The sequence below is a fragment of the Mustela lutreola genome, chromosome 11, assembly GCF_030435805.1.
Source record: "Mustela lutreola isolate mMusLut2 chromosome 11, mMusLut2.pri, whole genome shotgun sequence".
In the NCBI taxonomy this organism is placed as follows: Eukaryota; Metazoa; Chordata; class Mammalia; order Carnivora; family Mustelidae; genus Mustela; species Mustela lutreola.
In genome coordinates this window covers 52,029,445-52,053,902 of record NC_081300.1, presented here as the reverse complement: position 1 = coordinate 52,053,902, position 24,458 = coordinate 52,029,445, and the positions used below count along the sequence as shown (strand labels likewise).

The 24,458-nt window shown below is 40.7% G+C and overlaps 1 pseudogene; it reads left to right on the top strand.

Annotated features, from left to right (window-relative positions):
- Window positions 1-986: 986 nt before the first annotated feature.
- On the top strand, window positions 987-24,096 carry LOC131810965 (chromobox protein homolog 3-like; annotated as a pseudogene).
- Window positions 24,097-24,458: the final 362 nt, after the last annotated feature.

The following is a 24,458-nucleotide window of genomic DNA, read 5'->3' as shown; positions in this document are numbered from 1 at the left end:
CTTTGATGTCTCGTGTTTTACCGCTCAATTTCGTGTGACCTTTTCCTTCTATCCCATTATGTAATAGTCTTTGATTTAAATGGCTCAAGAAAAGTACAAATTGGGTAAAATTCTTAGTTAATGGCTAAAATGAATTGCCTTACTATTTCATCAAATTGAGAGTAGGTCCAGTTCATCATCAGGGCAATTTCTCATTCCTCTGTGCAGTAATTTCAAATTGTGGATAGGTGGATATGAACAAAAACTCTTTTCATATCTTTAGATGAGATTTCAAGATAATTACTAGGAGGAAAGATAGAAAACTGCCAGAGAAGTGTACTACAATATCATGGACAACTATTAGTGGAGCATTAATAGTATCTTCTTAGAGGTCAAGCCTGAAGCAGTCTTTTGTGCCAGTATGGCAACCTGAACAGCCTCAGAACCATTTGCCAGTCACTTGTTCTCAGAAAGAAACTCTTCAGATAGCTTTTTCAAGAAAGAAAGATGAATTCGTTCTTTATCCAACTTGAAAAAAGTTTGAAATTACCCAGTACCACAACTAGTTCTCTTCAACTGACTGAATTTTTGTTTTCATTAGCCACCTTAAAGAATTGAGTATAAGTGTCCCTGTATCAGTTATCTATTGTTGCATAACAACCTATCCCAAAAACTAAGTGGCCACTTGCACAGCTCTCCATGGCCGTCTTCCTGGAATGTGGGCCCCCAAATCTGAAATGTCTCAAACCCAGACTAAACTGCTGGGAGGGAGTGAGTAACATAATTCTTCAATTCCACAATTTAAAATGGCCTCCAAGGGGCACCTCGGTGGCTCAGTGGGTTAAGCCGCTGCCTTTGGCTCAGGTCATGATCTCAGGGTCCTGGGATCCAGCCCCGCATCGAGCCCCGCATCGAGCCCCGCATCGAGCTCTCTGCTCAGCAGGGAGCCTGCTTCCCTCTCTCTCTCTCTCTGCCTGCCTCTCCATCTACTTGTGATTTCTCTCTGTCAAATAAATAAATAAAATCTTTTTAAAAAAATAAATAAAATAAAAAATAAAATGGCCTCCAATAAAGCTACATTCCAAAAAATTGGGAAAGAAACAAATACAAGAGTTGAAGAGCCTGAAGATTTGGTGGTAGAAAAAGCACTGTACCAGTATGTAGAGAATGGGAAGGGTAAGTACTTCCTTAAATGGAAGAGATTTACGAATTCTGATGATACTTGAAAACCTGAAGAAATTTAGATCACCCAGAGTTAAACAAACTATTTCTTAATCCTGAAAAAACTATTAATGAAAAAGATAGGAAAAAAAGAAAATCTTTATCTGACAGTGAATCTGATGACAGCAGATTAAAGAAGAAAAGAGATGTTGCTGACAAACCAAGACATTTGCCTGTGGTCTTTGTCCTGAACAAATAGTGTCATAGACAGCAGCAGAGAATTGATCTTTTCATGAAACAGAGAGATGCAGATGGGACAGACTTGGTGCTGACAAAAAGAGGCAAACATGAAGTGTCCTCAAATTGTAACTGCTTTTTATAAAGAGAGAGACAAACTTTACATTCTTGTCAGAAGATGCTCAATAATCATTCGTATTCATATATATTTATATTATATATATACACACACACACGCATACACACACATATATACACACATACACACACATATATATATATGGCTTGGTTCTATGACATTCATGTGAATAACTATATTCTAATGAAAATCAAATTTAATTTGTTCATTTTGAGTAGTATCAAAGGAATTGTTGGGGTTTTTTAAGATTTTATTTATTTGACAGATTGAGACACTTCAAGGGAACACAGGCAAGGGGAGTGGGAGGAGGAGAAGCAGGCTTCCTGCCCAGTGTGGGACTCGATGCAGGGCTGGAGGATCCTAGGCTCAATCCCGGAACCTCATGACCTGAGCTGAAGGCAGACACTTAACGAATGAACCACCCAGACGCTTGTGTTGGATTGTTTTTGTTTTTTGCATCAATAGCACTGGTTACTGTGGACAAATAAAAACTTACTGTAGTTGCTTCATTTAACAGAAAAGAACATATGATACCATGGTAGATTATTCTCTGTCTCTTATTAAAGAAAGTTTTTCAAAGTGTTAGAAAAAATTTCCACAGTCATAACTCAATCAGAACTTACATTTAACCCTTAATGGCTAAAGACCATGCTAGGCTTTTTGTTTATTTATACAAGTGTAAATGATTGTTGTTGGGTTTTTGCTTTATATTCACAAAAACAAAAACGGCATTTCACAATTATGGCTAAGTCCCTGTTGTTGCTGGGATGCCCTCTTTCTGAACAAAGCAAGAAATAGATCTCCTTAGGGGAAATTGAAAATTTTCCTGGAGCCGTAAACCTTCAAGCAAGTAATGATTCTATAGTTAATTGGATAATTTAAATAAAAACTAAATTGGACAATTTAAAGTAGGCTCATCACAATTTCTATCTATATCTATAATTATATTAGTGCAACAGTTTATTTGCAAAACTCTCTGGAAGGAAAAATTCTACCATTCCCAATAACCTCTCCACTCAGAGGAGAAGACTACAAATAATGCTGTGTTTTAATAAGCCAAGCAAGGCTTAGTTAAATGAGCATTCAAAGTTTTTCCTAGAGTATTATACTAAGCAAATAAGTCAATCAAAGATAGACAATTATCATATGAGCTCACCGATATGAGGAATTTGAGAAACAAGACAGAGAATCATAGGGGAAGGGAAGGAAAAATGAAACAAGATGAAACCAGAGAAGGAGACAAACTATAAGAGCCTCTTAATCTCAGGAAACTGAGGGTTGCTGGATGGGAGGGAGGTCGGAGGGATGAAGTGGCTGGTGATGGACATGGGGGAGGGTATGTGCTATGGTGAGTGCTGTGAATTGTGTAAGACTGATCAATCACAGACCTGTACCCCTGAAACAAATAATACATTATATGTTAATTAAAAAAAAGATTTTAAAAAGTTCCTCCTAGGGAACCATTCCTTTACAAAAGTTTGAAATCCTTGCGTATACTGACTAAAAGATCATGATTTGTGGAAACCAGACAGATGATTAGAAATGTTGCTGTTTCAGACCTACTAGCACAAATGAGCAAACAAACTTTTGTAATTTAAACTATTGATTTGTGTATTTTTTCTTTACCCAATCTCTTCTTTCCATGCAGGCTCAGTCTATTCAATATTTGTGTTAATGATTCAATGGAAGTTTGAAAAAACAGTAACTTTATAGTAGTCAGAATGTTATCCAACTGTGTATTACTTACTTTATTGTGAATATTGATGAACAATGGTCAGTGAGTAGTTTTCCATTTCAAAAAACTTAGCGGCTTCAAACAGAAGCCATGCGCGTTTGCTCATGATTCTGAAATTTGGGCTGAGCTTCATTGGGCAGTTCTGCTGGTCTCACTTGAGATCATGTATACAGCAGCGGACACGGGGCAGCATGAGTGCGGCTGACTGGTTCTCATTCACATGGCTGGCAGCTGAGGCTGTTGAGAACTGAAGGTCTGTTCTCCCCTGTTAGCTATCTCTAATAGGATAGCTTAGTTTTCTTACTTGGTTGTCACAGAATTTCAAAAGAAAAAGTTCTAAAGTGCAAGTGACTGCATTTGCATTACCTTTGCTGATCTCATTGGTCAAAGGTAGTCACACAGCCGAACTCCTGAGTGGCCCCCACAATAGAGGGAAGCTGATGGAAATCCCTGCTGACTGGGGGGTGGTGTTAGTGCTATTCTATGTGTACTGTGACGGTTTGATAAAATATTACAGATCAAAGATAGTTGTCAGAAAGAAGTTGTGTGGGTGTGGAATACAAGCTTGTTAGGATTTTTTGATGAGGTCAAATTATCCTCAAATTAAAAAAAATACCTAGAAAACAAAGAGGAAGGGGCACCTGGGTGGCTCAGTTGATTAAGCATCTGTTTTCAGCTTGGTCATGATCCTGGCGTCCTGGGATCGTGCCCCACATCTGGCTCCCTGTTCAGTGGGGAGTCTGCTTCTCCCTCTCCTTCTGCTTGTTCTCTCTCTCTCTCTCTCAAATGAATATATGAGGTCTTAAAAAGAAAGAAAGAAAAGAAAGAGGAAGGGGGATGTGGGGGTGAGGGGGTAACTGAAGGTGGACATTAAGGAGGGCACATGATGTAATGAGCATTGGGTATTATATAAGACTAATGAATCACTGAACTCTACCTCTGAAACTCAAGATACACTATATGTTAATTGAATTTAAATTCAAAGAAAAGAAAAAGCAAGGAAAGTGAGTTTTTGATATTGCTATCTTCTAAAAAAATAATTTTTTTTTAAGAGAGCACACCTGAGTGTGGGGGTGAGACAGGGGGCAGCTGTGGGAAGGGCAGAGGGAGAGGGAAAGAATCTTAAACAAATTCCACACCCAGCTCAGAGCCCGATGTGGGGCTCGATCTCATGACCGTGAGATCATGACTTGAGCCGAAATCAAGAGTTGGACACTTCACCAACTGAGCCACCTAGGCACCACTCAAAAAAAAAAAAAATCTTTTTAAAGATTTTATTTATTTATTTGACAGAGATCACAAGTAGGCAGAGAGGCGGGGGGGGGGGGGGGGAGCAGGCTGCCTGCTGAGCAGAGAGCCCGAATGCAAAAAACACTGTAATACAGTTTATGACTCTAAGCATCAATCTACCAGACTGGTAGAAAACACCTTGGGTTTCCTTCTTTTGCCAGTTTTAAGAAGTACTACGTTCTGAGTAGTGGGGAGAGAATCTCATCCTTGTCATCATGGCCTCTTTAGGTCTGGTGGCTTCCTGTTGCTTTTGCGCCACCTGGGGACATGGGAATCACTGACAAGGCTTCTCTTGATCCTGTCTGCTCGGATGTACTGTATAGCTACTTAGGAGAGTTGGGAGTACCATTTCATCTTACCAGCCCAGAGGGAATCTCTTTTTTAATTTTAATCCATCTCTCTTCATCTTTCTTCAAGGTACTCTATCAATCAATGCCTATAAGTCTTTCACTCATTTTTATCCCCTCTCCAAAACCACCTGCATTCTTCTAAGAGCTTAGGCTTTTAGAAAAAAAGTTCCCAGGAGGAAAGTATGTTTTCTATTCTGTCCTTTGTTTCAGTGATCTATTGCTACATAATCAATTGCCTTAAAACCTAGTAACTTAAAACAATCTTTTTCTTTATTTGTTCATGATTCTGCAATTTTGGCAGGGCTTGGTGGAACCAGATTTCTCTGCTCCTTGTGCTATCAGCTTGGGCAGTGCTTTGAGGAGTCACTTCCAGGATGTCTTACTCATGATGCTGGTAAGTTGGTGCTGGTTGTTGGCTGAGAGCTCCCCTGGTGTTGTTGGCCAGGGCCCTCAGGTCTCTTTTCAACCCTTCCTCTTGGCTTGTTTGGGAATCTCACAGAGGTGGTAGGGTAGTCAGGGTAGTCAGACTACCTGACTGACTTGCCTCTAATCTAGGCTGACCCCCGCTAGAGCAAAAACATGGGAGCTTGCAGAACTTCTTAAGGTTTAGGACTAGAACGGCGTCCGATTGGTTAAAGTAGGTTAGAGGTTCACCCTAGATTAGAGGCAAGGGACTATACCACAGGCAAGAATATGGGAGAAATGTATCATTGGGGCCACCAAAGTAAGAGTCTGTGACAAAGTTCTCTTGGGGCAAGAAAGCACAGAGCCTGCTATTTTTCGAATGGGGGTAGGGAGTTGGTGGAGTTGGTTAAGGGAAAATCAAAGAAGGAAAAATCATGTTAAAATATGTTAATATCTCAGAATATATCTCTAGCCATATAGGCCTTTGCCAACTTTCTCCTGATATATCAGCTTTAATTTCCATGTTGTTTAAGGAACTAACTTTGAATGAAACACCTTTCAATTTTTAAATTAACTGTTGGAGGGGCGCCTGGGTGGCTCAGTGGGTTAAAGCCTCTGCCTTCATCTCAAGTCATGATCTCAGGGTCCTGGGATCAAGCCCTGCATTGGGCTCTCTGCTCAGCAGGGAACCTGCTTCCCCCTATCTTTCTGCCTGCCTCTCTGCCTACTTGTGATCTGTCTGTCAAATACATAAATAAAATCTTTTTTAAAAATTTAAAATAAATTAACCGTCTGCTTGTGTCTTTACTTTTTGGTAACAACACACTGAGTATTTTTTCCTTCACGAAATCTATGTATTTGGCCAGGACCACGGGGCCAGGACCACGGGGCCAGCACCACCCCAGCCAGGGCCTTGAAGCCTCACAGCCCTGCTCATGGCCCACTCGCCCCAGAATCTGGTTGGCCCTGCTTTTGTGAGGAAGCCACCGTGGCTGGAGAGGCTTTAAGACTAATGAATTTGTCCAGCAGAAAAAGGTCCCTGAAGAAGCAAAGAAAGGCCCCAGGCCGCTGCCTACCAGCGCTTGCAGCATTTTAGAAACCCAGGAATCACGTTTGAAGCTGAATGAACCTTCTCACATCCTGCCTAGAAGGGAAGAGTATCAGGAAAAGCTAGCAGCTGAAGAAAGAACTAGTAGTGAAGAAGAAAGGTGTAAGAACACAAGCAGACATGGGAGGGCTCCAGTGAATGAGGACTCAGATTTGGAAGGACTCATTCATTCATTCATTCTGTCCTGAAGTATTTATCATGGCTCCTTCCATCATGCTTAGGGAGGAAACAGACATGTTTTGCATGTCCTCGATACAGCTATGGGCTTTATATAAACTATCTTATTTAATTATTGCACCAACCTTGTACCTTAATCATTTATAAATTAAGAAGCTGGAACTCGGGCGCCTGGGTGGCTCAGTGGGTTAAGCCGCTGCCTTCGGCTCAGGTCATGATCTCAGGGTCCTGGGATCGAGGCCCGCATCGGGCTCTCTGCTCAGCAGGGAGCCTGCTTCCCTCTCTCTCTCTCTGCCTGCCTCTCCATCTACTTGTGATTTCTCTCTGTCAAATAAATAAATAAAATCTTTAAAAAAAAAAAAAAAAAAAAAAAAGAAGCTGGAACTCAAAATATGTTAGTAAATATGCCCAAAACTCATACCCGGACTGGTGCAAAAGCTACTTGTTCTTCCAATTATTCTTTACCAAGGGGAGATAGGGAAGCTTTGTCACCAATAAGAAATTCCTCATCTCTATCAGCAATACCTGTCAGCTTTTTTTTTTTTTAAGATTTTATTTATTTATTTGACAGACAGAGGTTACAAGTGGGCAAGAGAGGCAGGCAGGGAGAGAGAGGAGGAAGCAGGCTCTCTGTGGAGCAGAAAGCCCGATGTGGGGCTCGATCCCAGGACCCTAGGATCATGACCTGAGCCGAAAGCAGACGCTTTAACCCACTGAGTCGCCCAGGCGCCCCACCAGTCAGCTTTTGTTGCTGTAACAAACATTCCAAAACTATCAATGATTTTTCTTGATAGCATTTTTTTTTAAAGATTTTATTTATTTATTTGAGAGAGAGACAGTGAGAGAGAGCATGAGCGAGGAGAAGGTCAGAGAGCGAAGCAGACTCCCCATGGAGCTGGGAGCCTGATGTCGGACTCGATCCTGGGACTCCGGGATCATGACCTGAGCTGAAGGCAGTCGTCCAACCAACTGAGCCACCCAGGCGTCCCTCTTGATAGCATTTTTTATGTGTAATTAACATACAGTATTATATTAGTTTCAGGAGTACAATACAATAACCCAACAGTTCTGTACCTTTCTCAGTGCTCCTCAAGATAAGTGTACTCTTAGTCCCCTTCACCATTTCTTCCATCCCCATACCCACGTGTTGCAACAGTTTGTTCTCTGTATTTGAGTCTGGTTTTCCTTTGTCTCTTTTTCCTTTGTTCAGTTATTTTGTTTTTTAATATTCCACATATGAGTGAAATCATATGGTACTTTATCTTTCTCGGTCTTTTTCATTAGCATTAAATTTTCTTTTCTTTTTTTTTTTTTTCATTAGCATTAAATTCTCTGGGTCCCTCCATGTTGTCCTAAATGGCAAGATTTCATTTTTTATGGCTGAATAATATGTCATTGTGTGTGTGTATGTGTGTGTGTGTGTGTGTAGACACACATACATATCACATCTTCTTTATTCATCTATCAGTGAATACTTAGGTTGCTTTCATATCTTGGCTGTTGTAAATAATGCTGCAATAAACATATGGTGGTACAAAAAAGTCCATGTAGTTGAATATTTTCTTCATATATGAAATATGTTACTTAGCATCTTATTTTTTTTTTAAAGATTTTATTTATTTATTTGACAGAGATCACGAGTAGGCAGAGAGGCAGGCAGAGAGAGAGAGGAGGAAGCAGGCTCCTGCCGAGCAGACAGACCGATGCGGGACTCGATCCCAGGACCCCGAGATCATGACCCGAGCCGAAGGCAGCGGCTCAACCCACTGAGCCACCCAGGTGCCCGTTACTTAGCTTCTTAAACTAACAGTACCTCTACAAAGACTTACATGTTCCCAATCTATGTCTACATTTTTACATTTACATCATGAGAAATTTCATACATCCAAAGAATATATATAATCTAACTGTTAAAAGACAAAGACGGGGGCACCTGGGTGGCTCAGTGGGTTAAAACTTCTGCCTTCCGCTCGGGTCATGATCCCAGGGTCCTGGAATCGAGCCCCACATAGGGTTCTCTGCTCCGCAGGGAGCCTGCTTCCTCCTCTCTCTCTGCCTGCCTCTCTGCCTACTTGTGATCTCTGTCTGTCAAATAAATAAATAAAATCTTTAAAAATAAATAAATAAATAAATAAATAATAAAAGACAAAGATATATGTAGCTGTTACAGGATTTCTTTTCCTTTGGTGCCCAGGGTTCTTGGTTATGCTGCTTTGAAGAATAAAGAGGTAGACCAGACAGAATGATGGGCAGCAAAGCAAGTTTTATTGAGCTACGGTGAAGTTACCGATTGATAGTACTAAGCGTTTGAAGAGGGAGGGAACCCAAGAGGGTTGCCACCATGGTTTCTAAGTCCAGGGGTGTTTATGGGCTTGCTAGAGAGCTGTTTTATTTTTATTTTTATTTTTTTAAGATTTTATTTATTTACTTGAGAGAGAGAGTGAGCATGAGAGGGGAGAGAGTCAGAGAGAGAGGCAGACTCCCCGCTGAGCAGGGAGCCCGAGGCGTCACTTGATCCCGGGACTCCAGGATCACGACCTAAGCCGAAGGCAGTCTCTTAACCAACTGAGCCACCCAGGTGCCCCAGTGAGCTGTTTTAATTTGATTAATGCACCATGAGTTGGTCACCCAATCATTTTGTCATCTACCTATCATGTGGGAAAGGGGGGAGGGCTCTTTCCAGGCTGGTATAAAATCCTGTTAAGGGCAGTTTCCTCTTAGGGAAGGGGTTTGCTTGTCCCTGCCTGCCTGCCTTCCACCTGTTCTTCATCATAGCCACCATCCAACTTAAGAAAAAGAGCATTCCTAATATTCTGAAGGCCCAGTATGCCCCTCCCAAAATAGAATCTCCTTACAACTGAAGTATTCTCTATCCTGAAATGTATAGGCATCCTTTTTCCTTTTGTTTACAATAGATTATTTAGTTTTTGAAAGATTTTGAATTTTATATAGTGTTAGGGACAAACAACACATTCCTGCTGGGTGTCTCCTCCATTCTCAACATCCTACTACAACCCTACTTCACTTCTGACACGAGATGCGTGAGTTTTCCACACATCGAGCAATTTTGCGACACCAGCTGGGCACCCTACAGTTTATTAGATCCCACATGTTAAGGGTTCAGTCCTATAGGACAGTCCCCTTGCCGCATTTCAGTTGCTCAACCACAAGCCCAGGCTGTTACCTGTGCTTCTTTCGGACCCAATGGCTATTAATCGGAGGTTCCCACCACCCCCTCCCTGGGTTCAGTTAATTTGTTAGAGCAACTCACAGAACTCAGGAAAACATTTACTTAGCAGATTACAGGTTTATCATAAAAGAATATAATTCAGGAAGAGGTGGGTGGAAGAGGTGCCTAGTGTGAGGCACAGGGGAAGGGACACAGAGCTTCCTTCCATCCTCTCTCTGGGCTCTCCACTATTCCAGAACCCCTGTATGTTCAACAACCCAGAAGCTCTCCAAACCCTATCCCTTTGGGTTTTTGTGGAGGCTTCATTACATAGGCACGATTGATTAAATCATTGGCCATTGGTGACTGATTCAACCTCTAGCTCATCTCCCTTTCTAGGAGGTGGGCTGGTGAGGTGGGTGGGACTGAAAGTGCCACTACTTTTGGTTGTTTCCACTGGCAATGAACTCCCATCCTTAAGGACTTTCTAAAAATCTAAAAATCCTAACACAAAAAAAAATAAAAATAAAAATTTTTTTTAAAAAATCCCCTCATTAACTCAGATGTATTTGAAAGGGGATTGTTAAGAATAACAAAAGATGCTTTTATCAGTCTTCTCACTTAAGAAATTCCAAGGATTTTAAAGCTATGTGTCAGGAACAGCAAGACCAAATATACATTTCATATTATAAGTCACAGTTATCATATATACATTTATATATTCTTCTGCAACTATTTTTTTTGCTCAAATATTTCTGAGATTCATTTATGATGAATATAGCTGTGGTTCTTTTTTTTTTTTTTACTGCTATATGGTATTTCTTGATGTAAATATACCATAATTTTTTTCATTCTACTTTCAATGGACATTTAATCAATTTATTATTATTATTATTATTATTATTATTAATTTTTGGTGTTGGAGACCCATTCATTGTGGACATTCAAGGCCTGGACAGAGTGGGGAGTGCCAAGGAATTGAGCAGCCAGGCATAGTAGGAGGGGTTGTGTGCTCAGACCTGACCCCATGAAGGGATGCCAGGTGGTGGGGGCTGACCCAGGCACAGGAGGGGCCCAGGCAGGCAAACCAACCAGGAAACCTGTAGGTCAGCCCTTGAGAAGGTATCTAAGCCAGGTGATAAGGGCCCAGGCCAGAGCCTAGCCCTGAGAGATAGATTTGGGGTGCATTGGGGGCTCCCACAGCGTATTAGATGGCATTGTTAGGAACATCCCCCAGCTGCTACTAGCAGCTTAAGACCAGTTGGATTCAAGCAGCTCCCAGAGCCAGGTGTGGAGGTGGTCATTCTTCTCCTCTAGGTAGTCCAGACAGGAGTAGATTTGGTCCAACATGGAGCTGATGGTAGTATACACTGCTTCCCTGGAGCTGTCACCCCACCTTCTGTTCCTACATCCACAGGCATGTCCAGGTCCCCATTGGGGCCGAAATTGTGACCTCCAGAGCCACTGGAGCCACCCGAGATGGAATGCAGTAACCATGGAACCACTAACCAGTGCCAGGCAGAAGGTGGACTCAGTAGACTTTTTTTTTTTTTTAAGATTTTGTTTATTTATTGAGAGAGAAAGAGAGCACAAGTAGGGCGAGCAAGAGAAGCAGGCTCCCCATTGAGCAGGGAGGTGGTGGAGGCATTCAATCTCAGGACCCTGGGATCATAACCCTAGCAAAGGCAGAGGCTTAACTGACTGAGCCAGCCAGGCACCCCTTAATGGACACTTTAATTATTTCCAGGATTTGGGTTTCTTGTTTGTTTTTGCTTTTTAAAAAGGCAGACTTCTAAGAATATTTGTGTGTTATATTCCGGTGTTCTTATGCAATAGAAATATTACATAGGATATATATCAAGCGTCAGGGATTTCATGTACTTATAAATTTACCAGATAATGCCAGTTTTTCTCCCCAGCACTATAGAAGAGTTCCCGCTGTTCCATTTCCTTGTCAACACTTAGGAGTGTTTTTTACTCTAAAAAATATTTATCAGGGGGTGCCTGGGTGGCTCAGTGGGTTAAGCCTCTGCCTTCAGCTTGGGTCATGATCTCAGGGTCCTGGGATCAAGTCCGGCATTGAGCTCTCTGCTTGGCAGGGAGCCTGCTTCCTCCTCTCTCTCGGTCTACTTGTGATTTCTCTCTGTCAAATAAATAAATAAAATATATTTTTTAAAAAAGTTTATCAGTTTGGTGAATGTGAATAGTATATCATTGTGGTTGTAATTTGCATTCCCCTCCCTATAAATGAGACTGAGCATCTTTCCATATGTGTATTCCTTAACTGTATTTTCTCTTCTGTGAAATGCCTCTTCATGCTGTGCACTGATTTTTCTATGGATTTGAATTTCCTGTTGATTTTTAGGGGTTCACTCTACATAGTGACTACTAAACCTTGGCTGGTTTAGTATAAGTCTTATTGACTTATTAATAACTTATTAATAAATAATTAACTTATTATTAATAATTAATAACTTATTAACTTATTAAAAGGCTTATTAACATCTTTCTTCTGTTTGTGGCTTGAATTTTCCCTTCTTTGGGAGAGCTTTTAATGAACAGTAGTACTTAATATGATTGAATTTATTATTTCCTTTATGGTTAGTGCTTTCTGGTCTCCTTTTAAAAATTCCTCTACTTCCGGGCACCTGGGTGGCTCAGTGGGTTAAAGCCTCTGTCTTTGGCTCAGGTCATGATCCCAGGGTCCTGGGATCCAGCCCCACATCGGGTTCTCTGCTCAGGAGGGAGCCTGCTTCCCCCCCCCCTCTCTCTGCCTGACTCTCTGCCTATTTGTGATCTCTGTCAAATAAATACATAAAATATTTTTTAAAAATTCCTCTACTTCCAATGCTTTCTCAAATTTTATTCTTTTTTTTTTTTAGATTTTATTTATTTATTTGACAGACAGAGATCACAAGTAGGCAGAGAGGCAGGCAGAGAGAGAGAGAGAGAGGGAAGCAAGCTTCCTGCGGAGCAGGGAGCCCGATGCGGGGCTCGATCCCAGGACCCTGAGATCATGACCTGAGCCGAAGGCAGCAGCCCAAACCACTGAGCCACCCAGGCGCCCCTCAAATTTTATTCTTAAAGTTTAAATATTTTCCATTAAAAGTTTTTCCTCTAATTTGTATGGAGTTGCTTTGTATCATACTGACAAAGGAACCTATGTCATTCTTTTTTAATGAATAATCGAGCATCATTTATTGAGCAGTGAGCCTATCTTTTCCCTGCTACGTCCCATATAACTGAATGCATGCTTCCATTCCCAGGTTTCCTAGCATGTTGTATTGATTATTTTTTTCCTTTCAAGTAATACTGCACTGCCTTAATAATCTAGCTTCATAGTGCTTTGATATCCTATAGAGCAAACCACCTAACCTTTAGGTGTCATGGAGTTGGTTCTTAAGTATCACTGAAAGAGTGATGATTTCTTCCTCTTTTTGCTTACTATTTTCTAACATAAGAGATACTTGAAGGATGCCTGGGTGGCTCACTCAGTTAAGTGTCGGCCTTCAGCTCTGGTCATGATCTCAGGGTCTTGGGATGGAGTACCACATCAGGCTCCTTGCTCAGCAGAGAGCCTGCATCTCCCTCTGCCTGTCGCTCCCCCTGTTTGTGCTCTGTCAAATAAATAAATAAAATCTTAAAAGGGAGAGAAAGAGAGAGAGAGACACTTGACATTGTATTTAATTGCCATTTCTACAGTAGCGAAACCCATAGTTTAATAAGTTCTGTATAAGCTTTTAAAATTGACTGGTATTGCTTACTACTAAAGACTTAGCTATGCTCGGAAAACTGTTAGCTGCCTCCACATCAAGCTCATTATGAGATTTCCCCCAAATCCTTTTTCATATTATTCTTAACTACCCTGTGCTTTCTGATTTAATTACAACACAGACAAGTTTACCTAACAACACAGAAGGATCAAATTTTCTAATCACTTACTGCTTATATAGATTTTTTTTCCCTTCCTGGATTTTCATGATTTCTACCCAACTGAACTAAATTTGTATATTATTTTGTATACAAATATAAATTTTTATATTAACATGCATGTGGCAAACTTTTTTTTTTTTAAAGATTTTATTCATTTATTTGACAGACAGAGATCACAAGTAAGCAGAGAGGCAGGCAGAGAGAGAAGAGGAAACAAGCTCCCCGCCCAGCAGAGAGCTCCATCCCAGGACCCTGGGATCATGACCTGAGCCGAAGGCAGTGGCCTTAACCCACTGAGCCACCCACGCACCCCTGTGGCAAACTTTTTAAGAGGAATAAAATTAGAAACTTTCTCCCTCAAATGCTAAAAGTAAAATTTGACACTCTAGACTAGAATGATGTATTACTTTGTTCTGTGATTTTTCCAACTTCTCATACCCCAAATTGAGAAACACACCTATCAGCAGTAAGAAGTTAGAGAAAATGTATGTATGTATGTATGTGTGAGTGGCATAACAAGATCTATCTTAAAAACATGACTCGGGCAACATGTAAAAGAAGGATGACATTTTGTGCAGACACTCTTTTATACATTTTGTATAGTAAGTAGTATACCTTATGTATCTTATTTAGAAGATAAAGTGATAATTAAAGATCTATTATCATTCATTCATTCATCAAATATTTTTTGTGTGCCAACTAGATGTTGAGGACATAAATCAATTTCCTGTTTTCATGGTGCTCATATTCAGTAGGGGAAGGCAGAAATAATTTAACAATGAAATATACAGTATGTCAGATGGTGATTAATGTGCTATGAAGAAACATTTAAAAGGATTGGAGTCCTGGGGGCCACGGGGTCACAATTTTATATAACAGTCAGAGAACATTTTCTGATAGATGATATTTGAGAAGAAAGCTGAAGGAAATAAAGGAATAAGTTGTAAAGATCAATGAGAAAAATGTTCTTGGTAGAGGGAAAAACAAGTGCAAGATCCTGAGTTTTGAACATCATGGGCATTGTGATAGAGTAATAGAGAGTGAGAATAATAATAATAGAGAGATGAATGGGGCAGAGAAGGACTAATAGAAAGGGCCTTGTAGGTTACTATATAATTTTGGCATTCACTCTGAACAAAAGGGAAAGTATTGGAGGACTTTGAGCAAGGGAATGATATGGTCAGACATATTTTTTTTAAGTCAGAGGTTTTTGAAGATTTTTATTTGTTCATTTCAGAAATAGAGAGAGAGAGAGCACAAGTGGAGGCAGAGGGAGAAGCAAACTCCCCACTGAGCAGGGAGCCCAGCCTGGGGCTCTCATGACCTGAGATGAAGGCAGATGCTCAATTATCTGAACCACCCAGGTGCCCCCTGACATATTCTTTAAGAGAACTACTCTGACTGTTATTTTGAAGATAGACTATAAGAGGCTTAATGACTGGAGGCTGATTCAATAATCCAGGGCGGAGATAATAAGGGTTTGCTCTAGGCTGGTAATGGTGGAGCTGAGGCACAGTGATCATGTTCTGATGTATTCTGAAGGTGAAGCTGACAGACTTGTCAGCAGTTTGGAGTATGGGGAAAAGAGAGGAGTCAAGGCAATCTCTAAAATTTGTGGCTCTCTAGGAAGGATAATGCATACTTGTGTATTTTTGGCTACTCAGCCTCTCAGGCTCCTATGTTTGGAGGATTCCCCATCATATAAATGTAGGTGCCAGACAGAGCCCATCTCTGACTGAAGGTGTGGCTGTGGATGCCAGAAACTCCTTGTTTTAGTCTCCCAGGCCTCTTGATACACTCATGTAACCAATCGGACATTAATGGGGCAGCAAGCACAGCATCCAGCTAGTGGAGGCAACAGAGGCACTCTTAGCCCAGGGTAGAGCCAGGGTAGTGTCCACTGTGCAAGGGGCAGCTGGCAGTGGGGTTCTCATGGAAGCAGTTCTTGATTCTCCTTATGCTTTTGGCTATGTAGCTCTCAAGTCAGGTGTGCCAACTTCCCAGGAAATCCACAAGCTACATACATTCCAAGTCAAAAATATTGTGTCTGATTTTACAAGAGCTAGAGATGGTATTTTTCCCTGGCAACTAAAAATCACGACTGATACATTGCAAATTAATATTCTTAGTGTGAACGTTGTCTTGATAACTGCCATTAATGTGTAACTGAGGCACTTATTTCAATTAATTCTGTTGGACAAATACTATTTCTGTACTGAGACATAAAGGCAGATCACTTGGCCAAGGTCGTATGTTTAGTAATTGACAGAGCTGGGACTAAAATCCAAATTTATTTGACTCTGAAGCATAAGCATTTAAGCACTATGGATAAGTTCATTTGGGATTCATATGCAATTGTGAACTGAACCATATTTTTTAAAGATTTTATTAATTATTTGACAGAGAGAGAGAGAGAGAGAATAAATAGGGGGAGCAGCAGAGGGAGAGGGAGATGCAGGCTCCCTGCTGAGCAGGAAGCCCTATATGGGACTCGATTCCAGGACCCCAGAATCATGACCTGAGCTGAAGGCAGATGCTTAACCTAGTGAGCCACCCAGGTGACCCATGAACCACTTTTTTCCATTAATTCAGTTCCCTATATTGCCTCTACATATATTCACACCAAGCATCAAATTTTCTTGAAATCCTCTAAAATTGTAGAAAGGTATTAAGCTGTGTCATTGTTTTGAAAACTTATACTCTGGTAAAGAATCATAAATCTAATTCAAAATAAATTCTAGTATTTGTCAGTGTTGTTTAAACTTTAGGCAAAATTGGTTGTTTTTTCTGAAAGTTTCAGTCTTAATGAAATCTGTTTTGATCAACTAGAAGTCAGAGGCAAAGTACTGTTTTGGCAAACACATCAAGATTTTCTTCAGATGGCATCTATCACCATTAAGACATTAGGCACCATGGCAGATTCAAAAGTACACACTTACTGCACTTTTTTAAATACATTAGATACAACGTCTCTATTCACCTAAAATACAAAGGTTTGAATATTTAAACTTCACAGCTTCAGGAAAATGTTGCTTAACCATAAGAGGTGTGGCTAACCGAGAAGAAACGAAACTAATTATCAGAAAAGAAGCTGTGGTTTGCGAGCCTCTGAGAAGCCTCAGAGGAGGAGCGTATGTTTACTTGTACAGCATTTAAGACTCACCATGGTGGTTAAGGATAAGAGAAGGGAGCTATGAGTGAGCTAGCCTCTATCTAGCTATGCACCTGAGGGCTATTCAACAAGTACTGTATGTAAGATTAATGAATCAGAGATGAATGAAACAGGCACAGAAACATAAATAACTGGGACGCCTTATTAGATGTATTCACTTGTTTGTTAATCCATTTGGCACTCACTGCTAATCCTATGTATACTGTGTGCCAAGCCCTAGGGGTTCGAAGATGAACAAAAAAGCATCCTCTACCCTACACCCGGGGCATAAGAATCAGACTCACCGTGGTGCTGGCATTGCACTCCCCTCCTCCAATAGACTCCTTTTCCCTTTCTGTGGCTCTTCTAGCTCTCTCCTCTACCAAACACCTCCCTACACCTTTGTTTAACTAACAAGGCTCACTTTAGACTTTATTTCCCCAAGTAAGACTTTTTGTGCCCTGGACTGCATATACCCTTGACATGTCCCAGGCAGAAAAGATCTTTAGAATCCTCAAATCTGAAAATGTGATTGTGTCTTCCACTCCATAAGTGTAATAAAACTACAAACAATACAGGGACGCCTGGGTGGCTCAGTTGGTTGGACGACTGCCCTCGGCTCAGGTCATGATCCCGGAGTCCTGGGATCGAGTCCCGCATCGGGCTCCCAGCTCCACGGGGACTCTGCTTCTCTCTCTGACCTTCTCCTCGCTCATGTTCTCTCTCACTGTCTCTCTCTCAAATAAATAAATAAAATCTTAAAAAAAAAAAACTACAAACAATACAAAACTATAAGATGAGTAAAACTATATATAGTTAACCTTCTCTTCTAGATAATTTAAACCTTGGAAAATCTAATGTAATTTATCATCTTTTCTCCAGGAGAGGGGGAGAACATATCTGAGCACATTTCAACACTGTCATACACATTCCTGGGGTTTGTCAATTTTCTGAAGAGACACATGGTCCCCAGATGATTCAAAATACTATTTAACCTTGAATTTAGAAAAAGGGTTAGTACCTAATGGCCCTAGATTCAACTTCAAGGTTTTGTCCTGTGCCAGGACAACAATGAGAGTATAGAACTATGGAAGATTTTTAATCTGGGATAAGGCACACTTAGATTTGCCCCTTAGAAATTTCTCTCTGGGGGGCGCCTGGGTGGCTCAGTGGGTTAAGCCGCTGCCTTCGACTCAGGTCATGATCTCAGGGTCCTGGGATCGAGTCCCGTATCGGGATCTCTGCTCAGCAGGGAGCCTGCTTCCCCCCCCACCCCTCTCTCTGCCTGCCTCTCCATCTGCTTGTGATATCTCTCTGTCAAATTAAAAAAAAAAAAGAAAAAAGAAAAAAAAGAAAGAAATTTCTCTCAGGGAGCACCTGGGTGGCTCAGTGGGTTAAATCTTCTGCCTTCAGCCCAGGGTCCTGGGATCGAGACCCACATCGGGTCCTCTGCTCAGCGGGGAGCCTGCTTCCTCCTCTCTCTCTGCCTACCTCTCTGCCTACTTGTGATCTCTGTCAAATAAATAAATAAAATCTTGAAAAAAAAAAAAAGAAGAAAGTTCTGACTGTAGCATGGAGAATGGACCACAACTTACTGGAGACTGTTATGGGAACCCAAGTGAGAGATTATAGTTAATGGCTAAAGGGTGCTGATTTCTTTCTTGGGTGATAAAAATATCTAAGGTTAGACTGTGGTTGTACAACCCTGCGAATATACATACAACCATTGAACTGTACACATTAAATGGGTGAATTTTATGGTGTGTGAATTATATCTCAATAAAGATGATTTCAAATTGCAATAGATTAAAACTAAAAACTTGCATATGTACATAAATAAATGGATTAATAAATAAAGAGATCATGATTCTGTTATGGATATAGCCCATATATCCTAAAAGCCTTTCATAGGATTTTAAAAGCCTATGAAAGGCTTTTAGGATATAAAAGAAGGGAATGAGGAGAGGTAGGAGTCAAAAATGACTATTAGGCTTTGGGTTCAGGCCACTGGCTGAATAATGTTGCTTTTATTGAGATGGGGAAAAAATTGAAGTAACCTTAGTGCAGTGGAAGGGTTTCTGGAAGGCACAATAGAAAGGGCTGGAAGGGAACACCAAAGGAAAACTGAAGAGACTGTCACATTTAGGAAAGGAAGGACGAACTTTACTCATCGTCAGGGCAAGGTGTCAGACTTTCTGAGGAAGCCAGAAAGATTGGCTCACCAAATTCAAAACACACTTAAAGGGAAAGAAAGGTTAAATTATCAAGGGTACCAAGGGTACCAGGCTATCACTTTAGCCTGTTCATAGGTGGGATGGGGGCTGGGGGGTGAGGGACAACTTCCTTTTTTTTTTTTTTTTTTTTTAAGAGAATCCAGGTTTGCAAGAAACTTCCCAGGGTTTATTATTCTGGAGACCAGAACAAGTCAGGATGACCCTAGTGTTTTCAGTTTATCCAGCAGTGCAAAATGGTTTAATTTTGCTTCTAACTATAGTATGTGCTATGCTTAATCATAGAAGCAGTACAAAGTGTGAGTTTTGCTTTTATAGATTAGTGGTGACATGCCTCATGCAGAGGGAAGGAGAGGAGGCAGGAGGGCGGGACGGACAGTGTGTGAGCATATAGTAGGCCGGACATGGCAGGTTAGTGAGGCAGCGAGAAAATATTAAAGAAGGAAGTATTTGCTCTTTCTGAGTCTCCCTTCAGTCCTGTGTGAGTGGTCAGGCAGTCTAGGTCATTAGTTCCCAACCTTTGACATTGGCTCCAAATAAAATGTTGGTGAGGACTCATTGTAGTACCTGGAGAAGACAGAATCAAAATACCCAAGAGAGAGCCTACTCAAATGGTAGCAGAACGATATTGTCTGGCTTAAAGCAAAACACCTTCATAAGGATTTAACACCAGCCCAACTTGAAAGTTTCAGACTTCGTCTGATGGCAAACCAAAGATAAGGTATGTGTAAGCTTCTCTAGAAAGAAAGAGTCAAAGTCTACAGGAAATTACCATTGCCTGCAATAACAAAGTAAGTCTTCTCAGTTGGTGAGAGGAGGTGAATTTACACACAGGCTCTATAAAAAAGCTAAATAGTAAAGCTCCAATCTTCCACTTGGGAATCTCTTTATGTTGTGTTCACCACCAGTTCCCTCTTTACAATTCTATCACTGTTGTGAACACAGATCTTCTCCTTAATCGCTGGCAGCACAGCTGAGATCCTGCTGGGGTGATCAGACTTTAGTATGCAGAAGAAAAAAAATCCCTGTGAGGGGTGTTTGAGACACAGATTTCTAGGTTCCATGTCCAGCGATTTTAAATTAGTCAAGTATAGGCGTACCTCATCTCATCATGCTTCACATTATTGCATTTCACAGATACTGTGGTTTGTTTATTTGTTTACAGATTGAAGGTTTGTGGCATCCCTACATAGAACAAGTCTGTTGATGCCATGTTTCCAACAGCATTTGCTCATTTTTTGTCTCTGTGTCATATTTAGGTAATTCTTGCGGTATTTCAAAGTATTTCATTATCGTATTTGTTATGGTGATCTGTGATGAATGATCTTTGATGTTACTATTATAATTACTTTGGGACACCATGAACTGTGCACATTTCAAATGGCAAACTTATATGACAAATGTTGTGTGTGTTCTGACTGCTACAACCACCAGTGTTCCCGTCTCCTTCCCTTTTCTTGAGACTTATTCCCCAAGACACAACAATTTCAAAATTAAGTCTACTTTTACCCTACGATGGCTTCTGAGTGTTCAAGGGAAAGGAAGAGTCTCACATCTCTCACTTGAAATCAAAAGCTAGAAACAATTAAGCTTCGTGAGGAAGGCATGTTGAAAGATGAGACAGGCCAAAGTCTAGATCTCTTGCTCCATTTAGCCATGTTATACATGCAAAGCAAAAGTTCTTGAAGGAAATTAAAAGCACTAGCCCAGTGGACACATGAGTGATAAGAAAGCTGAATAGTCTTATTGCTGATACGGAGAGTTTGAGTGATCTGGATAGAGGATCAAACCACCCACAACATTCCTTAAGCCAAAGTCTAATCCAGAACAAGTCCCTACCTCTTTAATTCTGTGAAGGGTGAGAGAGGTAAGGAAGCTGCAGTAGAAAGTTTGTAGCTAAGAGAAGTTGGAGCATGGAGTTTAAGGAAAGAGGCCATCTTTATAACATCAAGTGCATGGCGAAGCAGCAAATGTTGATGGAGAAGCTACAGCAAGTGATCCAGACAATGTTGCTAAGATAATCAGTGAGGGTGGCTACCCTAAAAAACAGATTTTCAGTGTAGACCAAATAGCATTCTACTGAAAGAAGATGCCATCTAAGACTTGCATAGCTAGAAAGAAGAAGGCAATGCCTGGCTTCAAAGCTCCAAAGGACAGGCTGACTCTCTTGCTAGGGGCTACTGCAGCTGGTGACTTTAAAATGAAGTCAATGCTTATTTACCATTCTGAAAATTCTTGGTCTCTTAAGAATAATGCTAAGTTAGGGCACCTGGTGGGTCAGTTGGTTAAACGTCCAACTCTTGCTTTCAGCTTGATCTCCAGGTCCTGGGATCAAGCCCTGTATCAGATTCCATGATCAGCAGGGAGACTGCTTGAGGACTTTCTCCCTTTTCTTCTGCTGCTTCCCCCGCTCATGCTCTCTCTCTTTATCGAAAATAAGTAAATAAATCTTAAAAAAAAGAATTATTCTAGGTTTACTATGTGTTTACTCTCTAAGTGGAAGAAAAAAGCCTGGATGACAGTGCATTTATTTATAGCATGGCTTACTGAATCTTTTAAACCCACTGTTGAGACCCACTGCTCAGAAGAAAAGATTCCTTTCAAAATAGTACGTATTAATAATGCACCTGGTGAGCCAAGAACTCTGATGGAGATATGCACTTGAATGTATGTTGTTTTCATGCCTGCTAACATAAAATCCATTTGGCAGCTCATGGATCAAGGAGTAATTTCGACTCAAGTCTTATTATTGAAGAAATACATTTCATAGGGCTATAGCTTCCACAGACAGTGATTCTTCTGATGCATCTAGCCACAAAGTCGATGAAAAGTTTTCTGGAAAAGATTCACTATTGTAGATGCCATTAAGAACATTTGTGATTCATGGGAAAAGGTCAAAATATAAAAATTACCAGGAATGTAGAAGAAGTTAATTCCAACTCTAAGAGATGACTTTAAGGGGTTCCAGATTTCCATGGAGGAAGTCAATGCAGATGTGGTGGGAATAGCAAGAGAACTAGAATTATAAGTGGAGCTTGAAGATGGGACCAAATTGCTGCAAGCTCATGACAGAGCTTTAGTGGATGAGGGGTTGGTTCTGATGGATGAACAAAGAAAATGTTTCCTTCAGGTGGAATCTACTCCTGGTGACGATGCTGTGAACGTTGTTGAAATGACAACAGAGGACTTAGAATATTCCATAAACTTAGCTGGTGAAGCAGCAACAGGGTTTGAGAGGATTGACTCCCAATTTGGAAAGAAGTGCTATTGTGGGGGCGCCTGGGTGGCTCAGTGGGTAAAGCCGCTGCCTTCGGCTCAAGTCATGATCTCAGGGTCCTGGAATCGAGTCCCGAGTCGGGCTCTCTGCTCAGCGGGGAGCCTGCTTCCTCCTCTCTCTCTCTCTGCCTGCCTCTCTGCCTACTTGTAATCTCTCTCTGTCAAATAAATAAATAAAAAATCTTAAAAAAAAAAAGTGCTACTGTGGGTAAAATGCTATCAAACAGCATGCATGCTACAGAGAAATCGTTCATGAAAGGAAGAGTCAATTAATGTGGCAAACTTCATTGCTGCCTTATTTTAAGAATTTGCCTTAGCTACCTCAACCTTCAGCAACCACCACTGTAATGAGTCAATGGCCATGAACACAGAGGAAAGACCCTTCACCCACAAAATGATTATGACTCACTGAAAGCTCAGGTGATGGTTAGCTTGATTTTTTTTTTCTTTTTAGCAATAAGGTATTTTTAAGGGTGCCTGGGTGGCTCGGTGGGTTAAAGCTTCTGCCTTCAGCCTAGGTCATGATCCCAGGGAGCCTGCCTCCCCCTTCTCTCTGCCTGTCTCTCTGCCTACTTGTGATCTCTGTCTGTCAAATAAATAAATAAAATCTTTTAAAAAAAGTATTTTTAAATTCAGATATGTACCTTGTTTCTGGACATAATGCTATTGTACACTTAATAGACTACAGTATAGTGTAAACATAACTTTTAGAGGCATTGGGAAACCGAAACATTCATTTGACCTCCTTTAATGCAATAGTCACTTTATTGTGGTGACTGGAACAGAATCCACAATATCTCCGAGGTGTGCCCATACTGTATGGGACTAGGAATCTTTACTTCTAACAACTTCCAGGTGATTCTAGAGAAGGTAGTCCAAATACCAAATTTTGAGAAAGACTGGCCCAGAGGGAACAAAAAGGTGATGAATATAAAAAAGAATATATAATCTGATTTACAAAATACCAGTGACTCATTTGCAGCTCACAGCCCCTGCCTTCAGATATGCAGAGGTAGTCTTCCCCTAGCAATCAACAGTCTCTCAAACATTTCTACCTTACTTCCAATACAGTTCCCAAAGAAAACTCAAAGAGAAAGACAAATTCCCCCGTTGGACTGTTTCCATTTCCTATCTAGGTTTCACTTTCTTGAAAGAGAAGCTTTTCCCTGAACACTGGTTACTACTGATCCTCCCCTTATAAGGCAGCGGGCCTGTCATAAAGGTGGGAATCAGCTACCCCTCCAGAGATACACAAGTAGCTCATTTACTTTTACATAACCACATAAATTATGAAAAACAAGGACTATTTGTATTTTTTCACATTCCTCAACATCTTTATTTTTTAGTTCTAAATGGTCTCATCAGTAATTTAGTTCATGCTGACCTCAGCCAAGCTCAGACCTGTTCCTCTTCACAGACCCTCCTTCAGCATGAGGTAAACATCACTCCTATAATTAATTGCCTCCCTGCTGTCTAATGGGATTTAGCTCCTAATGCTTCCGGAATGTGATCTAGAAAAGAAATACTCTCTAAAGGAAACAATAAATTTGCAAAGATAAAACTGCTTACATCATGCTGGATACATTGCACAAAGAGAACCAAGCATCTCCCTTCTCCATCATACACTGATGAAATATGGACTTAAAAAAAAAATTTTTTTTTTTGAAATATGGACTTTTTAAAGAGAGTTAGTTGGAACAAAATATGTACAAACACTCTCAATTTTCATGTTTTTGTTCTTCAGTTTTAGAGTAGATGCTTCCTGCTTCTACAGCTGTTGGGTGTGTCCCTCCTCCTGTTCCTGTGATCTAAACCTAAAAAAAGGCTTCTCAAAGAGGAAGAAAGAAGTTGAGTAGAGTCACAACTTCACACAACACACACACACACGGTATTTTATAGGGTCTCATGAATATTTTAGATTTTTAGATTCACGGTATCTCAACCCTTCCCATTTTAGAAAACATTTTTGCCTGACATTACAAAACTAAATCTGCCCAACCTGTTGCTTTTTCAGAACAAAGGAAGTTTAGGGGCGCCTGGGTGGCTCAGATGGTTAAGCATCTGCCTTTGGCTTGGGTCATGGTCTCAGAGTCCTGGAATCGAGTCCTGCATCGGGC